Genomic DNA, 20569 nt, shown 5'->3' with positions numbered 1-20569 from the left:
TGTCTGTAAATTCTTTAATTTCAACATCTGTTTCTACTGACTGCCTGTCTGAAGTATCTGTTACTGGTGCACAAAGTACAGGAACTGAGAGTATTGTATTTTTATGCAAACAACGTGTGCTTTGTGCGTTTGCTTGCCAGCTGCACCCTCTCCCCTCGAGGCATTTTCATAAGTGCACTATGCTAATTTTTTCATAGCAACATGGGAAGAGGCTGGCGTGGCAGCACCTGTGAGGGTGTGTCCGAGGGGGAGGGCACAGCCTGCAGAGGGCACACGTTATTTTCATAAAAATACAGTGTGTATCTAAAAATATTACAAGTTGACATCAATGATTATGATTTTATAGTTTACAAAAGTATTGCTCCAAAACTAACCAGAAAAAATTTTTTTTTAATTTTCCTTAAGCACAGTTGGTAAAGTAGTAAACTAGATTTTAAATTCAAGTTTAGTATAATTTTCTCTTTTTTTTTTTATTTTGGCTTCTTTTAAAAAAAAAAAATTTACCAAGGTAATTTATCACCTTTACTTCATGTATCTCTTTCAGCATTTATTTAAGTTGTCTGCTCATTTCAGTAATTCTCTAAAGTTAAAAAAAAAACTGTTTTCAGCCATTTATATTTGTTTTGGTGAAAATACAGTCATGCACCATTTCAACAATTTCTACATGTGCAACTCAGTGACACTGATTACATTCTTCAAGTTGTACATTCTCACCACCCTTCTTTAACTTTTTGTACCTAAAGCTATTAAAAAAAATTTTTTTTTTATTGTGCTTTAGGTGAAAGCTTACAGTGCAAATTAGTTTCTCATTCAAAAAATTATACACAAATTGTTTTGTGACATTGATTGCAATTCCTGCATTATGTCAGCACCTTCCCCCTTTTCCTTTACACCCTGGGTTTCCTGTGTCCATTCATTCAGCTTTCCTATCCCTTCCTGCCTTCTCATCTTCGCTTTTGGGCAGATGTTTGTTGCCCATTTGGTCTCGTATACTTGACTGAACTAAGAAGCATATTCTCCATGCGTGTTGTCTGTTTTATCGGCCTGTCTAATCTTTGGCTGAAAGGTGGACTTTGGGAGTGGCTTCAGTTATGAGTTAGCAGTGTGTCCAGGGACATAGCCTCGAGGGTTCCTCCAGTCTCTGTCAGACTTGTAAGTCTGGTCTTTTTTTTTTTTTTTTTTTGGTGAATTTGAATTTTCTACATTTTTCTCCCACTCTGTTCAGAACCCTCTATTATGATACCTGTCAGAGCAGTCAGTACTGGTAGCCAGGCACCATCTAGTTCTTCTGGGCTCAGGCTAGAAGAGGCTGTGGTTCACATGGTCCATTAGTCCTTTGGAGTAATATTTTTCTTAGGTCTTTGGTTTTCTTCATTTTCCCTGTTCCAGATGGGACATGACCAACAGATGTATCTTAGACCGCCAATCACTGGCTTTTAAGACTCCAGACACTACTCATCAAGGTACGATGTAGAACATTTTCTTTATGATCTATGTTATACCAATTGACCTAGATGTCCTGAGACAATGGTTCCTAGCCTAAAGCTATTTTTAATGTGAGAATTTGTGGGGCAAAACTTCCGAAACCGGTATGCCAGATAATATATTATGTTACTGTATTTGAATAGTAGTTTGCTTGGATATCAAATTTTAAGTTCTAAATTCTTTCTCTTCAAATTTTTGAACACAGTAAAATACGCTGCTGTAAAGACAATTGCTGTTGAAAAAAATCTGATGTCCAACTAATTCTTCATTTGTTACTTCTCCCTCTCCCTCAGATTTTGGGTTTTTGTGTTTCTCTGCTAGTCCACGTTTAACATTTATGTTATGTTGTAGGTTTTTCCTTATTTCTCCTCTTTGACTCTTTGTGGACTACTTAATTGAAATTACTTGTCACCCCCCTCGCTCTTCTTTTTAGTCTGGAAAATCCATCCTCTTTATTCCTTCAATTATTTTCTCCTCCTCATTTTTATTTCTCTCCTTTCCTCGGATTCCTACCACCTGGATGTTGGCATGTGTATTTCCATCCTCAATATTACTCAACTTTTCTATATCTTTGTACTTTCATCCTTTTTTTCTGAGATGTCCTCAATCCGATCTTTCAATTAACTATTTTGTTCCACAAGTCCATTATGCTTTTTACCTATTTTTTTGTGTGTTTATTTCAACAATTATGTTTTTATATTGTCTATTTTTCTTTTGTATATTTTTGGATTCATGTTGCTAATATCCTTTCCAAACTTTTAGGTATATATATTAGGTTAATTTACATTCTCTGCCTTTCTATTCTAGTATTTCTGCTGCTGGTAGAATGTGTAATCTAATACATTTTCTTTTTTTCTTTAATGCCTTAGTATTTTGGCCTGTGTGCTTATTTTCTTCAAGAAAAACTCAAGCAATGTATATGTGGGAGAAAGCCAAGCCACCACCTCTGTGAGCTCAGGATATGAAGGTGGAAAACATTTCAGGTGAAAAGTTCCAGGCCGCAGAAAACTACAGTCTATCTCTCGTTTCTCAAAATAAATTCTTGGGAAAGAAACTTCATTCTTTATCTACATAGAAACACATCACGAAAAGGGAGACTTCTCCTTAGACTATAATTCAACAGCCTTAGGCATCTGGTAGGTAAGAGATGAGGAATGCAATAATCCATTTTTATCATTTCCTCAGAAGCAAAGGGGTTTCCACACTGTCCTGATTTGACTCCTGAGGCCACCTGGACCAGAGTTTAAAATGTTCTAGGTACAAGAGAGGTTAGATGCCTTTTGTTAGAAGAGAAGAGCAGAAAGCCAGCAGCTCTCAATTTTTCCGCCCAGAGCCAAACTCAATGCCTCTGGCCTCAGGGCAATGTTCCACCCATTATACACCAATTCAAGACAGCTCTTCTTCTACCATCCACCATACTCTCCGAATCTTTGGTTTTTACTTAAATCTCTGCCAAAGCTGATCTTGGCTGAGAGAGCCAATCGTCATGATAATTAAGCATCATTTTTAAGAATCTGAAACAGTTCTTTTTTTTGTTTTGTTTTTGTTAATAGACCTTTTTTTTTTTTTTTAAAGAGCAGTTTTAGATTTACAGAGAAAAACTGCACAGAAATTAGAGAGGATTCCCATATACCCTCTTTTCCCTGCTCACAGCTTCCTCTATTGGTTACATCTTGAATTGTTGTGGTATATTTGTTACAACTGATACATCAGTACTGATATATTATTATTATTGAAGTCTATATTTTACATTAGGGTTAATGCATCGTGTTGTACGGTACTATGTAGGTTTTGACAAATGCGTATCATGTGTCTACCACTATATTATCATACAGAACAGTTTCATTGCTCAAATAACGCCCTGTTCTCTACCTTTTCATCTTTTCTTCCTGTCCTCTTCAAATCCCTTGCAAATATTCATCTTTTTACTGTTCCCGTAAGTTCTGCCTTTTCCAGAATGTCATATAGTTAGAGTCATAAAGTATGGATTCTTTTCAGATTGGCTTCTTTCACTTAGCAATATACATTTAAGGCCCCTTCATGTCTTTTTGTAGCTTGATACCTCATTTCTTTTTATTGCTGAATAATACTCCATTGTATGTATGTACCACAATGTGTTTATCCATTCACCTTTTGAAGGACATCTTGGTTGCTTGCACTTTTTTAGCAATTACAAATAAAGCTGATATAAACATTCACGTGCAGGTTTTTGTGTGGACATAAGTTTTCAACTCATTTGGGTAAATACCAAGAAGTGCAACTGCTAGATCATATGGTAAGACTATGTTTAGCTTTGTAAGAAACTACCAAAACTTTCCAAAGCAGCTGTATGGTTTTACATTACCACCAGCAATGAATGACAATGCCTGTTACTCCACATCCTCATCCAGCGTTTGGTATTGCCAGTGTTTTGGATTTTAGACATTCTAATCAATGTCTTGGATTGAACTATGTTCCCCCAAAAATGTGTGTATCAGTTGGGCTGGGCCATGATTCCTGGTATTGTCTGATTTTCCTATATGTTGTAAATCCTGCCTCTGTGATGTTAATGAGGGAGGATGAGCTGCAGTTGGGTTAGTGAGGCAGAATTCAATTGCGTCTTGAGGCGATCTCTTGAGATATAAGAGAGAAGCAGGCAGAGAGATAGGGGGACTACATACCACCAAGAAAGAAGCACGCGCGCAGAGCGAGTCTTTTAGACCAGGGTTGCTCTGCAATCGATGGCACCGGGTTTTTTTTTTTTTTTTTTTTGCTCTGCAAAGAAGCTCCCAGTCCAGGGGAAGATTGATGAGAAAGACCTTCCTCCAGAGCTGACAGAGAGAAAGCCTTTCCCAGGAGCTGACACCCTGAATTTGGACTTTTAGCCTACTTCACTGTGAGCAAATAAACTTCTCTTTGTTAAAACCATCCACTTGTGGTATTACTGTTGTAACAGCACTAGATGACTAAGACAGATGTGCAGGGGTACTTCGTTTTTATTTCAGTTTGCAATTTCCTAATGACATATGACTCTATGGGGCAGTTCTACTCTGTCCTATAGGGTTGCTATGAGTCGGAATCGACTCGATGGCACTGGATTTTTTCTGGGTTTAATGACATATGATGCTGAACATCTTTTCATATGCTTATTTTCCATCTGTATTATCTTCCTTGGTGAGGTATCTGTTCAAATCTTTTGCCTACTTTTTAACTGGGCTGTTTGATTTCTTAATGTGGAATTTTAAAAGTTCTTTGTTTAATTTGGATACAAGTCCTTTATCAGATAAGGGTTTTGCAAATATTTTCTCCTATCCAGTTCATTCTTCTCAATGGATGAAATATTTTCTCATCTCCCTGAATATATTTAAGGATTTTTCCCCTAAATATTCAAAATTGCTCATTGCAATTTCTCGTGTATTGTTTCTATATGTTCATTCTCTCTCATATTGGAAGGCTCTCCTCAAATGTCCAGTGTTCCTTGGCTATCCATTTACATACAAGATGAACTAAAAATATGACTGGAATATGTGTGTTTCAGCTTCACTATAGGATAATTGGAAACCCTGGTGGCGCAGTGGTTAAGTGCTACAGCTGCTGACCTAAGGGTTGGCAGTTTGAATCCGCCAGGGGCTCCTTGGAAACTCTATGGGGCAGTTCTGCTCTGTCCTATAGGGTCGCTATGAGTCAGAATCGACTCGACAGCACTGGGTTTGGTTTTGTTTTTTTTTTTTGGTAGGATAATTAGAAAAGTGCTGACTATTTCCGTGGAGGACTCTCAAACGTCAGAATACTTTCCCTGGAAAATTTGGGTTAGCAGCCCATAGCTTACCTGTTTGCATCACCAGGGCTCCATACTCACGCATGCATGCACTCACGCAAATTAGATAATATGGAGGAAAAACAGTGAGAAGAGACAGCAGGATGCAAACGGTTACTTGAGCAAGACACAAGGAGGGTTAGGCTGAAACAGCGTGAGAGGAAAGTCAAGAGGATTGCCTTTGTAGCTATGAAGGACGAGTTAAGCTTGCTGGTCCCAACAATTTATTTAAACCTACAGACAGCACTGGTGTGTCCTAAAGCAAAAGTTGGAAAACAATGTTATCCACTCATAAAACAGGAATCACAATGATCACAATAAGGAAAGTCGGGAACAAAAAACTAAAAATAACCTCTCATATACTTTTGACATACTCACATGCAGTACAAGATGAGAAAATAGAGGCCTGTTTTCTTTTGAAAAATTATTATGAATAATAAACATCTAAATGAATGATCAATATTTTCATTCTCTTAATAACAACAGCGGCTAAATCTTATTAAGAGCTTAATATATACCAGGCATCATCTTATAAATTTTTTCTATGTTCAAATAATCTATTTTGTATGTCTTCTAACAATACTATCTAGTATATCATCAAACAATGTTTTTTTTTTTTTTTTCATATTACAAATGAAGAAATCAATATTTGGAAAAGTTATCTAATTTCACAAAAGTAAGTAAATGGCTGAGCCCAAAATCAAACTCATGTCTATCTGAATCTAGACCTCAAATTCTCTTGTCAATGCTCTTTAAACCATGTTGTTTTCTAAGCACGGTTCCTAAAATAACTATCAAGTACATTCTGAAGTTTTGAAAGGAGTAACAAATATGCTATCAGAGATGTCCAGTCAAACAAAAAGATTGAAGGGATTTAAAAAAAAAAAAAAAGGCAAACTACTGAGAACTCCTGATTTTGTGTAAATGTAAATTTTTTATAATAAAAAAAAAAATTTAAGAGGGAGGAGAGAGTTCCTCTCCCAAATTTACTACAAAGAGATACACATGGACAATATCATTAAGTGACTTAAATAAAACTTGTATTTGTGAATATATGCGTATTGGCTTTAATTTTAAAGTCTTGTTGGTGAGGGTGTGATGTCATAGGTATACCACATTAAATATAATTTTTGTTTATACAACTGAAATATCCAATGTACACATATATAAATATGTCAGTAGTTCTCATGGGAACCAGTATTATCCCAAACATGAGAATAATTCTCACCTAAAACTGAGTGTTATTCCTCCTAGAGTGTATATTTCCTAAGGGTATAGCTGCTTATCTTCTATCTTTGCATTCCAAGGACCTAACATTTCCTTAAAGGAGTCCTGGCGGTGCAATGGTTAAGTATGGCTGCTAATTTAAAGGTTGTGGGTTTGAACCCACCCAGCAGCTCTGAATCCATCGGAGAAAGACCTGGGGACCCTATAGGACAGGGGAGAACTGCCCCATAGGGTTTCCAAGGAGCGAATGGTGGATTTGAACTGCCGATCTTTTGGTTAGCAGCCGTTGCTCTTAACCACTAAGCCACCAGCGTTTCCCTGTAAAGATTACAGCCAAGAAAACCCAACGGAGCAGTTCAACTCTGTCACATGGGGTCACTATGAGACGAAATCAACTCCGAGGTACCTAGATAGGTTATTTCCTTAAAGCATATAAACACAATCTAATAAGTGTCTAATAAACACAATCATATCAAAATGTCTAACAGAGTTTGAGAATTACTTTAACTTTGGTTAACACAGGGTTGTTTCAATGTAATTAATCTGTAGCATTTATTGTGGTTAGTTTTAAGAAATTTAAACAGTAAGTAGAAGGATAAACCAGAAAACCAAACCTGTTGCTACTGAGTTGATTCTGACTCATACTGACACTGTAGGACAGAGTAAAACTGCCCCTATAGGGTTTCCAAGGCTGTCATTTTTATGGAAGCAGACTGCCACATTTTTCTTCTGCACAGTGGTGGTAGGTTCCAACTGCTGACCTTTGGGTTAGCAGTTGAATGCTTTAACCACTGCGCCACCTGGGCTCCTTAAGTAGAAGCATTTTGCTGCTGTTGTTCTTATGCACCACTGAGTCGTTTCTGCCTCACAGCAACCTCATGTATAAAAGAACGAAACGCTGACTGGTTATGCATCATCCAAACACTAGTTTTTTTTTTTTTTTTTTTAAACAATAGTTATGCTTGAGCCCACTGTTGCAGCCACTTTGTCAATCCATCTCATTGAGGGTCTTCCTCTTATTCACTGACCCTCTATATTACCAAGCATGATGTCCTTCTCCAGGGACTGGAGAATACTACATGATAATTACATTTCATGAGCTTGAAGGTTACATCATCATTTCACAAAGGCAGTGGTACCTATGGAAACAATGTAATCATGGCAGAGGGAATTATCTTTACTATCAATAATTAACAACTTAAAAACTGTACTCACCTGTGGAAAATACCTAAAAAGTATTTTTGCAGACTTTGAATAGACTTCTTTACCCATTCTTGTGATGGGATGAGCTAGTAACAGGGCTTTGTGTCAATTATTTAGAAAACTAGGAGAAAGAAAGTGTCTCCTTCCATGAAAAAAAAAAAAAAAACAAGAATATGAACTATAAAAGATAACTTCAGGTCCACCATAAGAGCAGTAAAAAAATAATAATAATAATGTAATCTTTAATAAGCAAAGATATTAAAATTCTCACTCAGAAAAAAAATTCAAAACTTCCTAAGAAATCGATTTCCAAGATATACTATTGGTGAGTAAAAAGTCAAGGTAAAAAGGCAATGGGAAAGAACAAAAGGGGAAAACCAAGGGTTACAAGAGAGTAAGACCACACTTTCTCCTTCTTAACTTTTACATGTTTTAAATAGCAGAGTTCCTACCACTCCTTCTTATCCCTATTATTACCTTTTTTATCTTGGGATATTTCTATCCTTTTGTTTATCTAGGTAAAATATTTACTCTGAAGAAACTTCTACCAGACAACAAGGATCAGTATCTCCTTATCAAAGATAAAATACTGAAATCACAATCTAGGATCATTTTTCTCCAATTTCATAACACCCTTCTTTCTTTGCCTTCCTGAAATCTGGCTCTACCTTCAATACCCATTGCTGTGGAGCCAATTTCAACTCCTAGCAACCCTGTAGGACAGAGTAGAACTGCCCCATGGGGTTTCCAAGGAGTGCCAAGTGGAGTCAAACTGTCATCCTTTTGGTTAGCAGCTGAAACCCTACCTTCAATGTGCCACTACAATTGCCCCAAATACTCCACTCTTTACTCCAAAAGAGTTATTATTTTTCCTTTTGAAAACACTTTTACGATTTCATCATCTTACATCTCTGATACAAAGTGGTGAAAGCAGACATTCCTTTAAAGGTTCTGTACATTCAGCTCATTATTCCTATTTTATGCAAATAATGTAAGTCTTCTGCGTTTGTGTCCCTGATGTGTCCTCCCCCCCAATAACCCCCCTCAAAAGCTTGGTCATGCCAATCCTCTTCCACGTGTTGCTGTAAAAATAATTAGCATAGCACACTTGCAAAAATACCACGTAGTAAAAATATGGTACTCCTTTTCCTCTACCCCTCTCCCCGCAAATAAACCTATGCACTTGGCTTAAGTTACCTTCCAAGCGCAGTTTGAATCTCAAAGTACTAATTAATCTCTTTTCTACAAGATGCACTATCAATAAGACATTTTTGAATTAGTATCTCAAACACTTTAAATATACTATGTCTAAACAAAGTTTTTTCTTCTCTTTTACTTTTTACTTCCCTGCATTGTGTGGTTTCACTGAAATGCAACACTTTTTTCTGCGTAAGATGGGTTGATGTCTGTCTTAGAGCTTTCTACCTTACATCTATGCTCTATGAAAATGTATTCATTCCCTATGGTAAAATTCTTAAAATTCACTTCTCATTACTTAATTTCCCCCATCAAAACTTTCACTTTCACTTATTGCCAACAGTCTTAGAATATCTCAAAACATCTATGTGAAACCACACAATTAGTATTACACTGACTATACATTCACTAGGAGCCCTGGTGGTACAGTAGTTAAGAACTTGGCTGCTAACCAAAAGGCTGACAGTTCTAATTTGCCAGCCACTTCTTGGAAACTCTGTGGGGCAGTTCTAGTCTGTCCTATAGGGTTGCTATGAGTAGGAAATGACTTGACGTGGCAAAGAGTTTAGTTTTTCGGTTTTATACATTCAATTGTGAGTTTTAACCTAAGCTCAAAGGATAGGTTTTACAGAAGTTCACAAATCCACTGATATTCTAATGCAAAACTGGTTAAACATATTTGTTTCTACAGAAATGATCCCATTTTTTAAATTCAGATTGTGAGAGAAGTTCACAACCCCAAAAGAGATTAACAACCAATATTTACTGACTTAGTGTATATTACTGGAGTGTGTTTACTACCTGTGTTCACTAGATGCTCAGAAAGTAGGGTAACTGACAGTTCTCTGCACTAAAGTACTAATACACAGATCTTAAAAGGAAAATAACTTCTCAATTTCCACAGAAAACAAATTTTTAAAGTTTTTCAAAATTCTAGACCAATATTTACTGACTGGATGTGGGCTGATGTGGCAAGACATTTGAGATTTTCTAAGTGAATCTCAAAATATAAAACCAATAAGAAAATGCAGCTTCTGCATGGGCAGTAAGAAAATTATTCATCAGGAGAAGTCACCATGAGGGTTACTAAATTCCATGTCAATTCATGGTTCATAAGAACTCCCAAGAACTGAATATGATGGACCAACTCTATATTGACATAAACAACCTGAAAATTTAGTTTCAAAGTATCAAGCACTACCATAGACAATAAAAAGGTTTAAGCATCATCTCTGCAATGAACACTGGGGATTAAGTATAATACTGGAAGAACAGACTGAACCTTGGTATCAGGCTCAGGTTAAGTAAATCGAGGTGACATGGAAGATAGAGAAAGAAATAAAAGCGTTCTAGTTAACAGCTCTGAAGTTCCTGGGTGGTGTAACTATTAATGCGCTCAGCTGGTGAGAGAAAGGTTGGAAATTCGAGTCCACTTAGAGCACCTGAGAAGAAAAGACTGGCAATCTAATTCCAAAAACTCTGCCACTGAGAACCTTGTGGAACACAGTTCTTCTCTGACACACACGGGGTCATCCTAAGTTGAAATCAACTCCACAGCAACTGGTACTGGTTGTAACAGTTCTACTATTCACCAGGTGTGCACCTTTAGGCCAAGTCATTTAACCTTTCAGATTTCTCCTTTATAAAGTGGAGGTGACTTAAAATATCATTTAAATGGTTATTCAAAGTAATACTGCCTGACAACAGCATCAATAATGATAATTACCATCACCATCAATTTTGAGTTTGAAGAAATGACACCTGTCTTTACCTTCGATTTATTTTTTATCCATCTAAGGGTCACTTTTCAAAGGAATGCAACTCAAAGGGATATGCTAATTCACGATGCATTCCAAATTGTGTCTGGTACCTGATAAATATCAATTAACACATTCTGAATAAACAAATGAATAAAGTCATCAGGAGAAATTATAAAAAATCACATCAATTTGCAAAGGACCTTGGTACCTAATTAAGCAGGTTAGAAGACTTCCATTTTTTGAAAACTAGTTATTTATTTAGAACTGTTTATTATATTTTTGCTTATGTATGCCATTGCTTTTTTAATGGAAAAAAAACTGGATTGGGAGTTATAAGAACTGAGTTTCTTAACTAGCTTTATGAGGTAGGGCTTATCATGCATGCTGTCTAGGAACACTGATCAAGTGACAGGCTTGCACTACTTGTTTACAAAGTTATTTCCAGTCTTTGCATGCCATCAATGACAAGTATTTCTCAAAAGTTAAAAAAAATAAACAAGCCTGTATATTTTAACTTTATCAGTTTTTTAGCAGTCACAACGATCTTTTAAAAGAAAAACATAGTTTTTACAATTACGGATTTGTATCTATGGATTTGCAACATTCTTCTATCTACAGATGATGAAAACCTGTTGACCTTTAAAGACATGGTATGAACATTAAAAAACAATGAGTCATATAATATAGTTTAAGGTGAGACATAATAGTTGTATTCCTTTCTTGCACAGAAGCCTTGGCGGTGCAGCGGTTAAGAGCTCAGGCTGCTAATCAAAAAAGTTGGCAGTTTGATTTTACCAGCTGCTCCTTGGAAACCCTATGTATGGGTCAGTTCTACTCTGTCCTAAAGGGTCATTGAGTTGGAATCGACTTAAGGGATGGATTTGGTTTTTATGGTTTTTTTTTTTCTCTCTTGCATACGGCACTGGGTTTTTTTGTTTTTTTATGAGAAAAGCAAAATAGATTTATTACCAATTATAAATATTTCTCTCAAAGCATGAGTCTCACTGAGTAAAAATGCTACCACACTATCCTGTGGTGGGAGCCCTGGTAGTGCACTGGTTAAGAGCAACAGCTGCTAAACAAAAAGCTCCACAGTTCAAATCCAGCAGCTGCTCCATGGAAACCCTATGGGGCAGTTCTACTCCCATAGGGCCGCTAAGAGTTGAAATTGACTTCAACAGGTATCCTGTGGTGAGCTCACCGATTGTCCTGCAAAACTTTCTCATTTAGTTGTAATCCTCTGACAATTATGAGGCAGAAACCTAGGAGTATTACCGCACACTTACCTTGCTATAAAAATGAAGAAACGTTTCTTGCACAATTTCTTCATTTGAACACTCACTATTTTGTCTTAAGGGATTTTTTCCAATGCTTGCCAATGAAGTATAAAGGTCACTTCACTTTGAGCAATTTCTTAGTTAAATTTTGGATATTAAATACTTACAACTTTTCTCAGCAAAATTAATCTATAAGGATAGACACAGTTTTCTGAATTCAAATACCAAAATGAAATCACAAAGCAGTTTGACAGACCAATAAAGAAACATCTTAATACCAGTGACTATTTGGTGCACTGATGAAAAGGAAAGAAGTAACTGAAGTGATTCGCTGCACAGTAAATAACCTTTAGAGACTTCACAGATATTAAGACTACTGTGGTAGAATGTATGAGATGTTGAACCAAAAAGAGGTAATAGACACCCTTCCATTTTCCCACTGCACGCACCATTTTTTCCGTACCATTAAAACTGATTTATCGGAATCAAAATTTTTGATCAGTAAAGGAGAGACTCAAAGAGATTCTTGCTCTTCTCTCCTGAACATAAACTTGAGTTCGAACTAAGCTTCAAACTAAAAGACTGATACTTCTTTAACATTTAGGAAGAAGACATCTAATTTGACTTTTCACTTTAATGTCAAATTGCATTATCCTTATGTTCTTTGAGCTAATAAACAGTAATGTACACAGGATAATATATAATTATATATGCTGAGTACATTCTAGGAGGTTTTCTTTTATTTATTTTGTTCCAGTTTTAAATCTTGTTCTCGAGCTAAGGAATTCGAGTCCTTCACAAAAAGAACTGACCTAGAAAAATGGAGACACTACCTCACAGGAGATAAGGTCAGATACATCAGTCTGGTAAAGTGCTTCTGAATACTGCTGTCAGAGACTGTTCTTATAGGCAGCTTCAACCTTGATGATAAAAACTGTTATAACAACCAACCTGGCTACCCCATCCAAAACTGGTGATGATCTAGGAGCAGGAACAGTACAACGCAGGAAGGATCTTTGCATTACCGTATCTAGGGTTGGGAGAGAAAGCGTGTTAGGATAAGAGAGAGAGTAAGCTTTGGAAGAATGTGCCTATGAAACTGGGAAATGGGTCTGAGAAAACGGGAAAGAACTTTCAAAATTTTCTAGTTTTCTTTTAATTTTCCATTTATACTCTATGAAATTAGGAGACAACGAATCAAGGACTAAATCAATCTTGTGCAATATGTGCTATAAAATGAAGTAACCCATTGCCACTGAGCTGATTCCAACTAATCGTGACCCTATGTAACAGAGCAGAACTGCTCCATAGGGTTTCCTAGGCTAGAATCTTTCCGGGAGCAGATCGCCAGGTCTTTTAACCAGTGAAGCTGCTGGTGGGCTGAACCTCTGGCCTCTCGGTTAGCAGCTACGTGCTTTAACTATTGCATCACCAGGGCTCCTTTCATGATGCACTAGACATCTGTTATTATTTTGTCTGCCCAGCTTATGACCTCCTTTATGTTTGGAGAAGCTGCCATCTTTTAAGGCAGTCTCTCACTGCAGAAACTGGAAAATGCAAATAATACATCTCCTAGGCTCCTTAGCAGCTACCCAAAAAAAACCTTAGCAGCTAGGAATTATCAATTAGATAAATCTGTCCCAAAATTTGAATCTGAAAGCCAGTCCTTTAAGAAGCAAGGGACAGGTGAACTGGATGCTGACAAGGGTGCTGAAAGTAGCAGCATCTTCATCTGTTTTCCAGGGGTAGTGATGTCCCAACTTTGACAGGGTGACCGTACGATTTATCATACAAATTGAGACACGTCTAAGAGTGAAAGGAACTGCTACTAATAATTATGATGGAAAACCAAGAAAGCACCAATGGTATTAGTAAAGCGTTTTTGCCCAAAACAGAACCAATTTTGTGGCATGATTATCCATGCTATACTGACAGCTTATAAGCAACAAAGCACAGTTTTCAGGCCCCGGGGATCCTGTGTTCCAAAATCCTTTTCTGTAAAACAGCCATAGATGGTTTATTACAACAAAGAACCTGGTAAGGTATATGACAAACAGGTGTCTACTACTGAGTACATAGGTGAGAATTAAATTTAACTGCCTAATGTTCAATTTGCTGTTCAAAACCACTATTTTATTATAAAATGTATCTACCACATTTTTCCAGTTTCCTGCTATGTCAAGAAGATAAAAATACTTTCTTTACTATTTTTCTATCTTAGCAAAAACTCAGTTTGTCTGAGCAAATAACTGTATTTTACTTAAAAAATATAATGGTTATGAGACTAGATGGGCACATCAGGCCAGGGGCCAGGATGAGAAGGCAGGAGCAGACAAGAAAGCTCGAAGAATGGAAATGGGGAGCCCATGGCCAAGAAGGGGAAAATGTTGACACGTCATGGGGTTGGCAACAAATGTCACAGAACAATATGTATATTAACTGTTTAATGAAAAACTGATTTACTCTGTAAATATTCATCTAAAAGCACAAGAAAAAAAGATATAATGGTTAAATGAAAGGAAAATTTGTCTATGTACAACCAGTTGGAATGAGGGAAAAGGAAGAGCTAATAAGCACTTCTCCTCACTACCAACTTGATACTTCTATTCTTAACTCCTTCCTCTTGGAAGTTAGGCCAAGAGTCTTACAATACACCTTAAAATATCTACATTTTAATACTTTCTGGTGCTCTTCATTCCTCTTTACAGTTACATTAAATCATTTTCATTTAGACTGAAGCTCTCCTTGAGCAGTTTTTGTAGTGGCAGGTCTGTTTTAGCCTAAAAATTTCTTTACTACCTTTTATTTCGGATTATTTTCACTGGATATAGAATTCTTTTAACAGTTTTCTTTCACCACATTAACTACATCATACCATAAGCTCCCCTAATTTCTGTTGCAAAGTCAGTTTATGATCTAAAATTGTTGCTTCTCTGAGGGTAATTATCCTTTCTCTTTGGCTGCGTTTAAGAGACCCTCTCTTCCTAAAAACCAGCCATTGCAAACACTATGAAGCACAGATCTATTTTAACATACATGGGCTGCCAGGAGTCAGATCTGACTTGACAGCAACTGATTTTCGGGTCCGTGAGTGGTGCAAACGGCTAATGTGCTTGGCTGCTAACTGAAAGGTTGGAAATTTCAGTACACCCAGAGGCACCTCAGAATAAAGACCTGGAGTTTTACTTCTGAATTATCAGTGAAAACCTTATGGAACACAGTTCTACTCTGACAAACATGGGGTCATCACGAGTCGGAACTGACTCCACGGCAACTGGTACTTTGCCTTTAGTTTTCGGAAGTTTGACTAAGATGTGCCTAGGCTTGGTATTCTCTGAGTTACTCCTGCTTTGGGTTTTCCTCTGAGAATTCTGAATCACAATCATCCTCACGCAGACTTCTGGAACAAATTCATATCACATATATGGTTCTAATACTTTAAGACTTTATATTAACGAGCAAATGCTAATTCAATTCAGAAGCCTCAAAGAATTCTCAAAAATAAACATCCAATGAAAAGGAACAGTGCTCAATTTTTAAAAAATGTACAAAAATATAAGGAAACAAGGCACCATAAGTGAAAAGCAATAATAAAAAAAAAAGGCAACTGCTTAAATAAAATGTTCAGGTAATTTTTGACTCAGGATATAAAGTCATACAGCTTAACATGCCTAAGAAAAAATAAAAGGTGGAAAATATACTGAGAAAAATAAAATTAGGAAAAAAAAAAAATGATCAATGCAACCTGAAAAAGAAGCAACAGAATTAAAAAAAACTAAAGTTAAATAGCAATTTAAGAAACTCACTGAATGGATTTAACAACAGACAAACTAAAATGGAATAGAGAATTATTACCAACTGGGAGATACACTCAAATAAATCATACAAATCATGTGACAAAGTAACAGAAAATAGGAAGGAGAAGTGAAAAAAGACAGAATTAGAAGATCTGACATACGTGAAATCAGAGTTCCACAAGGAGAATGCAGACATATTGGGGGGGGGGGGTACTAAATTTAAAGAGATTATGCCGAGAATTTCACAGGGATGTTGCAAGACATTAAACCTTAGATATGGGAAGACCAACCAATCTCCAACATAATAAATAAAACAAAATCCAAACTGAAAATACAATACAGTGAAGCTGCATGACTGTTCTGAAAACTTCAAGAGAAATTCATACAAATAACCAGAAATAAGAGATAAAAACCTCAAAACATGTTGCCGTCGGGTTGATTCTGACTCATATCGACCCTATAGATTAAGGGAAGAAAAATTATCTGCCTGAAGTCTTAAGTATAATGCTAAAAGCCAGAATTTGATGGAATAACATCTTTACTGTGTTAACAGAAAACAATCATCAACCTAGAATTCTAAACACAGTAATCTTGTAAGAATGAGGTAAAATAAACCATCAGATAAATAAAAACTGTCAGATTTTCCTCACAATAGGTATTCACTAAAGTAAATCCTAAAAAAATATGTGACAGGCATAAGAATTGAAAATGAGAATCACTGAAAGGAATACAGGGCAATGTAAATAGAAATACGGCAGTAAGTATAAACAAACACTGTATAACACAGTAATAATAATTTCTGATCTTCAGTAAAGAAAACTTAAATACAGTTCAAATACTGACTAAGAACCACAAACATAGAAAGAGTGTGACTGGGGCTATAGTAGAGAAGGAAAGTAAAAAGATTTACTTCAGATTTTAAGAACACATGTTAAAACAGCAAAGGTATCTATTAAAAAAGAAGACATACTGGGGTCTTAAAAGCTTGCGAGCAACGATCTAAGATACAACTACTGGTCTCTACTTGCAGCCTCTATTTGTATGATGCGAAAAAGAATGAAGGAAATCTAAGGCTCAAAGAAGAACTAACACCCCTCACACTAGAAGGTGTATGGCTACCACTACCAGCCATTCTGACCAGGGACACAACAGAAGGTATCGGGCAGAATGGGAAAAAAATGTAGAACAAAACTCAAGTTCTTAAAAAAACGCCAAACTTACTAGATGGATAGAGACTAGAGAAACCCCCAAGACCACTGTCTAAGATAACCTTTGAACTTGGATATGAAACAATTTCTGTAGGTCACCTTTCAACAGAATAATAGGTTGGCTTATAAAATAAACAGTATCACCCATGAGTAATGTGCTCCCTTAAACAATTAACTATATGCGACCAAACGGTCAACATTTACCCAAAAGCAAAGGGGAGAAGGCAAGGAGGGGAAGGGAAGCTAAATCAAAGGAAACAGAATGAACAAAATGGAAATAATAAGAATGCTGACTTTCTGAAAAAATTGTAACCAACAGTATGGAACAATTTGTATAGAAATTATTAAAGAGGAACCTAATTTGCTGTGTAGACTTTCACCTAAAACACACAAAAAATTACTGTAAAAAAAAAAAAAAAGACAGAGCATAAGATACTCAAGAGAAAAAATGGAATAAGAAGAAGAAAAGGGAAAAAAAATAATGCAAAAGAAGAAATGAAACCTGAAAATGCAGAATAGACTGTAAAATGTTTGAAATCTCAAATATATTAGTTTTTTTTCCTACCACACGTGAGAAAGTATTTTTTATTGCAAATATTCAATATGTAGAAACATATTCTTTGTTTTCTAAATTTTTTTATTGTACTTTAAAGAGTAAACTAGTTTCTCATCAAACAATGAATACACATATTGTTTTGTAGCATTGGTTGCCCACCCCATGACATGTCAACGATTTCCCCTTCTCGAAGTTGGGTTCCCCATTATCAGCATTATCAGCATTCCTGCCTTTTCATCCTTGCCCCAGGTTGGTGTGCCCATTTAGTCTCATTTTGTTTTATGGGCCTGTCTAATCTTTTTTTTTTTTTTTTTTTAATCTTTGGCTGAAGGGTGAACCGCAGGAGTGACTTCAGTACTGAGCTATAAATGTGCCCAGGCACTGTACTCTCAGGGTTTCTCCAGTCTCTGTCAGGCCAGTAAGTCTGGTCTTTTTTTGTACGTGAGTTAGAGTTTTGTTCTACATTTTCTCCAGCTCTGTCTGGGACCCTTCACTGTGATCCCTGTCAGAGCAGTAGGTGGTGATAGGCAGGCACCAACCATCTAGTTGTACTGGACTCAGTCTGGTGGAGGCTGTGGTAGTTGGGGACCATTAGTCCTTTGGACTAATCTTGCCCTTGTGTCTTTGGTTTTCTTCATTCTCCCTTGTTCCAGATGGGTTGAGGCCAGTAGAGAGAGTATCTCAGTTGGCCGCTCACAACATTTAAGACCCCAGTACTCACGAAAGTAGGATGGAGAACATTTTCTTTATAAACTATGTTATGCCAACTGAGCTAGATATTCCCCTGAGACCATGGTCCCCACAGCCCTCAACCCAGTAATTTGGTCCCTCGGGGAGTTTGGATGTGTCTGTGGTCTTAGGCCAGAAGTTTGGCTGAAACCTGTTTGACACCATAGCAACATGCAAGCCTCCATTGATAGACAGGTGGTAGCTGTGCCTGGGGTGCTTTGGCCAGGAATTGAACCCAGGTCTCTCACATGGAAGGCAAGAATTCTACCACTGAACCACTACTGCTACCATGTGTTAAAACATTTTTTTATTTTTCTTATAATAGAAAAAGAATAGTTATGACACCTAAAGAAAGTTTCAGATTCACCAATTAAAACAAAGGAAAAAGAAGCCAATAAATTTATATTTATATTGTACTTTCTCCCCAAAGACGTTTGAGTTATCTATATGTGAACTGAACTGATATTAAGTTCTCAAGGTTTCTGTATAAACTTAATTCCAGTATCAAACTTTTTCTAAATTAGTGGTTCTCAAACTTGGCTACACATTAGAATCACCTGGGAACTTTAACCTGATGCTCATGTCTTCTTCTGGATCGATTAAATCTGAATTTTTTGAGGTTGGACCCACACATCAGTATTTTAATAAACATTCCACGTGCTAAGAATTTGTAGCCAAATTTGGGAACCAGTACTTTAATCAATTTATCAAGCATCTCGTTCTTCTAACACAGGGATCAGCAAATTATCTGGCTTGCAGGGCAAATCCACACACCTCCTACCCACTCAACCTCATCCAAGCCAATGCCTGTTTTTCAAAATGTTAATGTAACACAGTCATGCTCATTTGTTTACATGTTGTCTACAGCCGGTTTACCTTTACGAAGACAGAGCAGGTAGTTGGAACACAGACCATCTTGGCGCAAAGCCTGAAATATTTACTGTCTGGTCCTGTACAGACAAAGTTTGCTGATCCTTGTTCTAATATACATATATTTGGTGCAGTAACCCTATTGCCCCTAAGACAAGTATGGATATCTCAGGAAGTTTGGTGTTGTGAACAGCTCTACAAGCTTTACCTTTATTTTTTTTTCCTCATCTAAACCTTTTCTCATTCTTTGATAGAAGGTCAAGAAAAGTGAGAGTGATCAGGAAGCACGGCTTTAACTAATTTTTTTTTTTTTTTTTAAATAAGACTTGCTTGACGGGGAGGTGGGAGGAGGAAAAACACTAACTAGACAATACACAAGTGGCAACTTTGGTGAAGGGTAAGACAGTACACAATACTGGGGAAGTCAGCACAACCTGACCAAGGCAAGGTTATAAAAACTTTACAGACACATCCAAATTCCCTGAGGGACCGTATTACTGGGCTGAGGGCTGGGGACCATGGTCTCCGGAGACATCTAGCTCAATTGGCGTGCCATAGTTTATAAAGAAAATGTTCTACATCCTACTTTGTTGAGTACTGTCTGGGGTCTTAAATCTTGTGAGGCTTTTCAACTATACCACAGAATAGAAGTTGCAGAGGCAGAGGGAGAAGCAGACCGGGCAGCAGTGAACTTACTACACACCAGCCAGAAAAAGAAAAGCCTTCCCACTTCCTCCTACTTTACTGTGCCCCATGTAAATAGATTTTCACTGTCTAGGTGATGGAAGAAAGGCAAATCCCTTGGAATTTTCTGATGGGGAGGAGATTTGAAGAGAAAATATTATATTGTCATCAGTAACTAAAATAACGATAACATCTTCATTTGTCTGAATAGTTTGTCTAGGGACACTAAATTTTCAATTGGAGTGACAGAGTTGACCTATATGAGCTAAATATCCTCTGCTCTAAGAAGATGAGGGGTTCTGGGCCAGAAAGCAGAGGTATAGTTATTAAATTGCCCAATGACCTCCACTACTCAACAATCAAAGCATGTCATGCTCCTGTTTAAAACTTCCCAATACCACCTCTTTCTATTTCAAGTAAATTTCAAACCCTACCAGACCATACAAAGCTCCAAAGGTCTGACCCCCTCTCATTTCATGTTAGTCACTCATGGTTGTAGCTGTCAAACGCCCTCAAGTCAGCCCCTGACTCATGGTGCCTCCATACACAAAGGGATTCAACTTGATTTTTCAGATCACCAGACCTTTCTCCTATGCCTCCTTACTCTGGAAGTTCCAACTGAAATTTGTACGGCATTATAGCCACATACAAGCCTCTAGTGACAGACAAGTGGTAGCTGCACATGAGGTGCAATGGCCAGGAATTGAACCCAGGTCCCCTGCATAGAAGGCAAGAACTCTACCACTGATCCAACACTGCCCTCTGTTTACTCATGTTTCT

General features: G+C 37.0%; 1 protein-coding gene across 3 annotated transcripts in view; it reads right to left on the bottom strand.

Moving 5' to 3' along the window:
* Nucleotides 1-20569, bottom strand: part of JMJD1C (jumonji domain containing 1C) — a 272238-nt gene that overhangs the window by 131556 nt on the left and 120113 nt on the right. The window contains exon 2 of one of the 3 annotated variants that reach the window (XM_049855059.1): nucleotides 12897-12975. The exons of the other annotated variants lie outside the window; for them this stretch is intronic. The gene's annotated coding sequence lies outside the window, so the exon portion shown is untranslated. The remainder of the gene's footprint in view (nucleotides 1-12896; nucleotides 12976-20569) is intronic. 3 annotated transcript variants of the gene reach the window in all.

This window comes from Elephas maximus, chromosome 16 (genome assembly GCF_024166365.1).
Source record: "Elephas maximus indicus isolate mEleMax1 chromosome 16, mEleMax1 primary haplotype, whole genome shotgun sequence".
Classification (NCBI taxonomy): domain Eukaryota; kingdom Metazoa; phylum Chordata; class Mammalia; order Proboscidea; family Elephantidae; genus Elephas; species Elephas maximus.
This window is presented reverse-complemented; position numbering and strand designations above follow the sequence as displayed.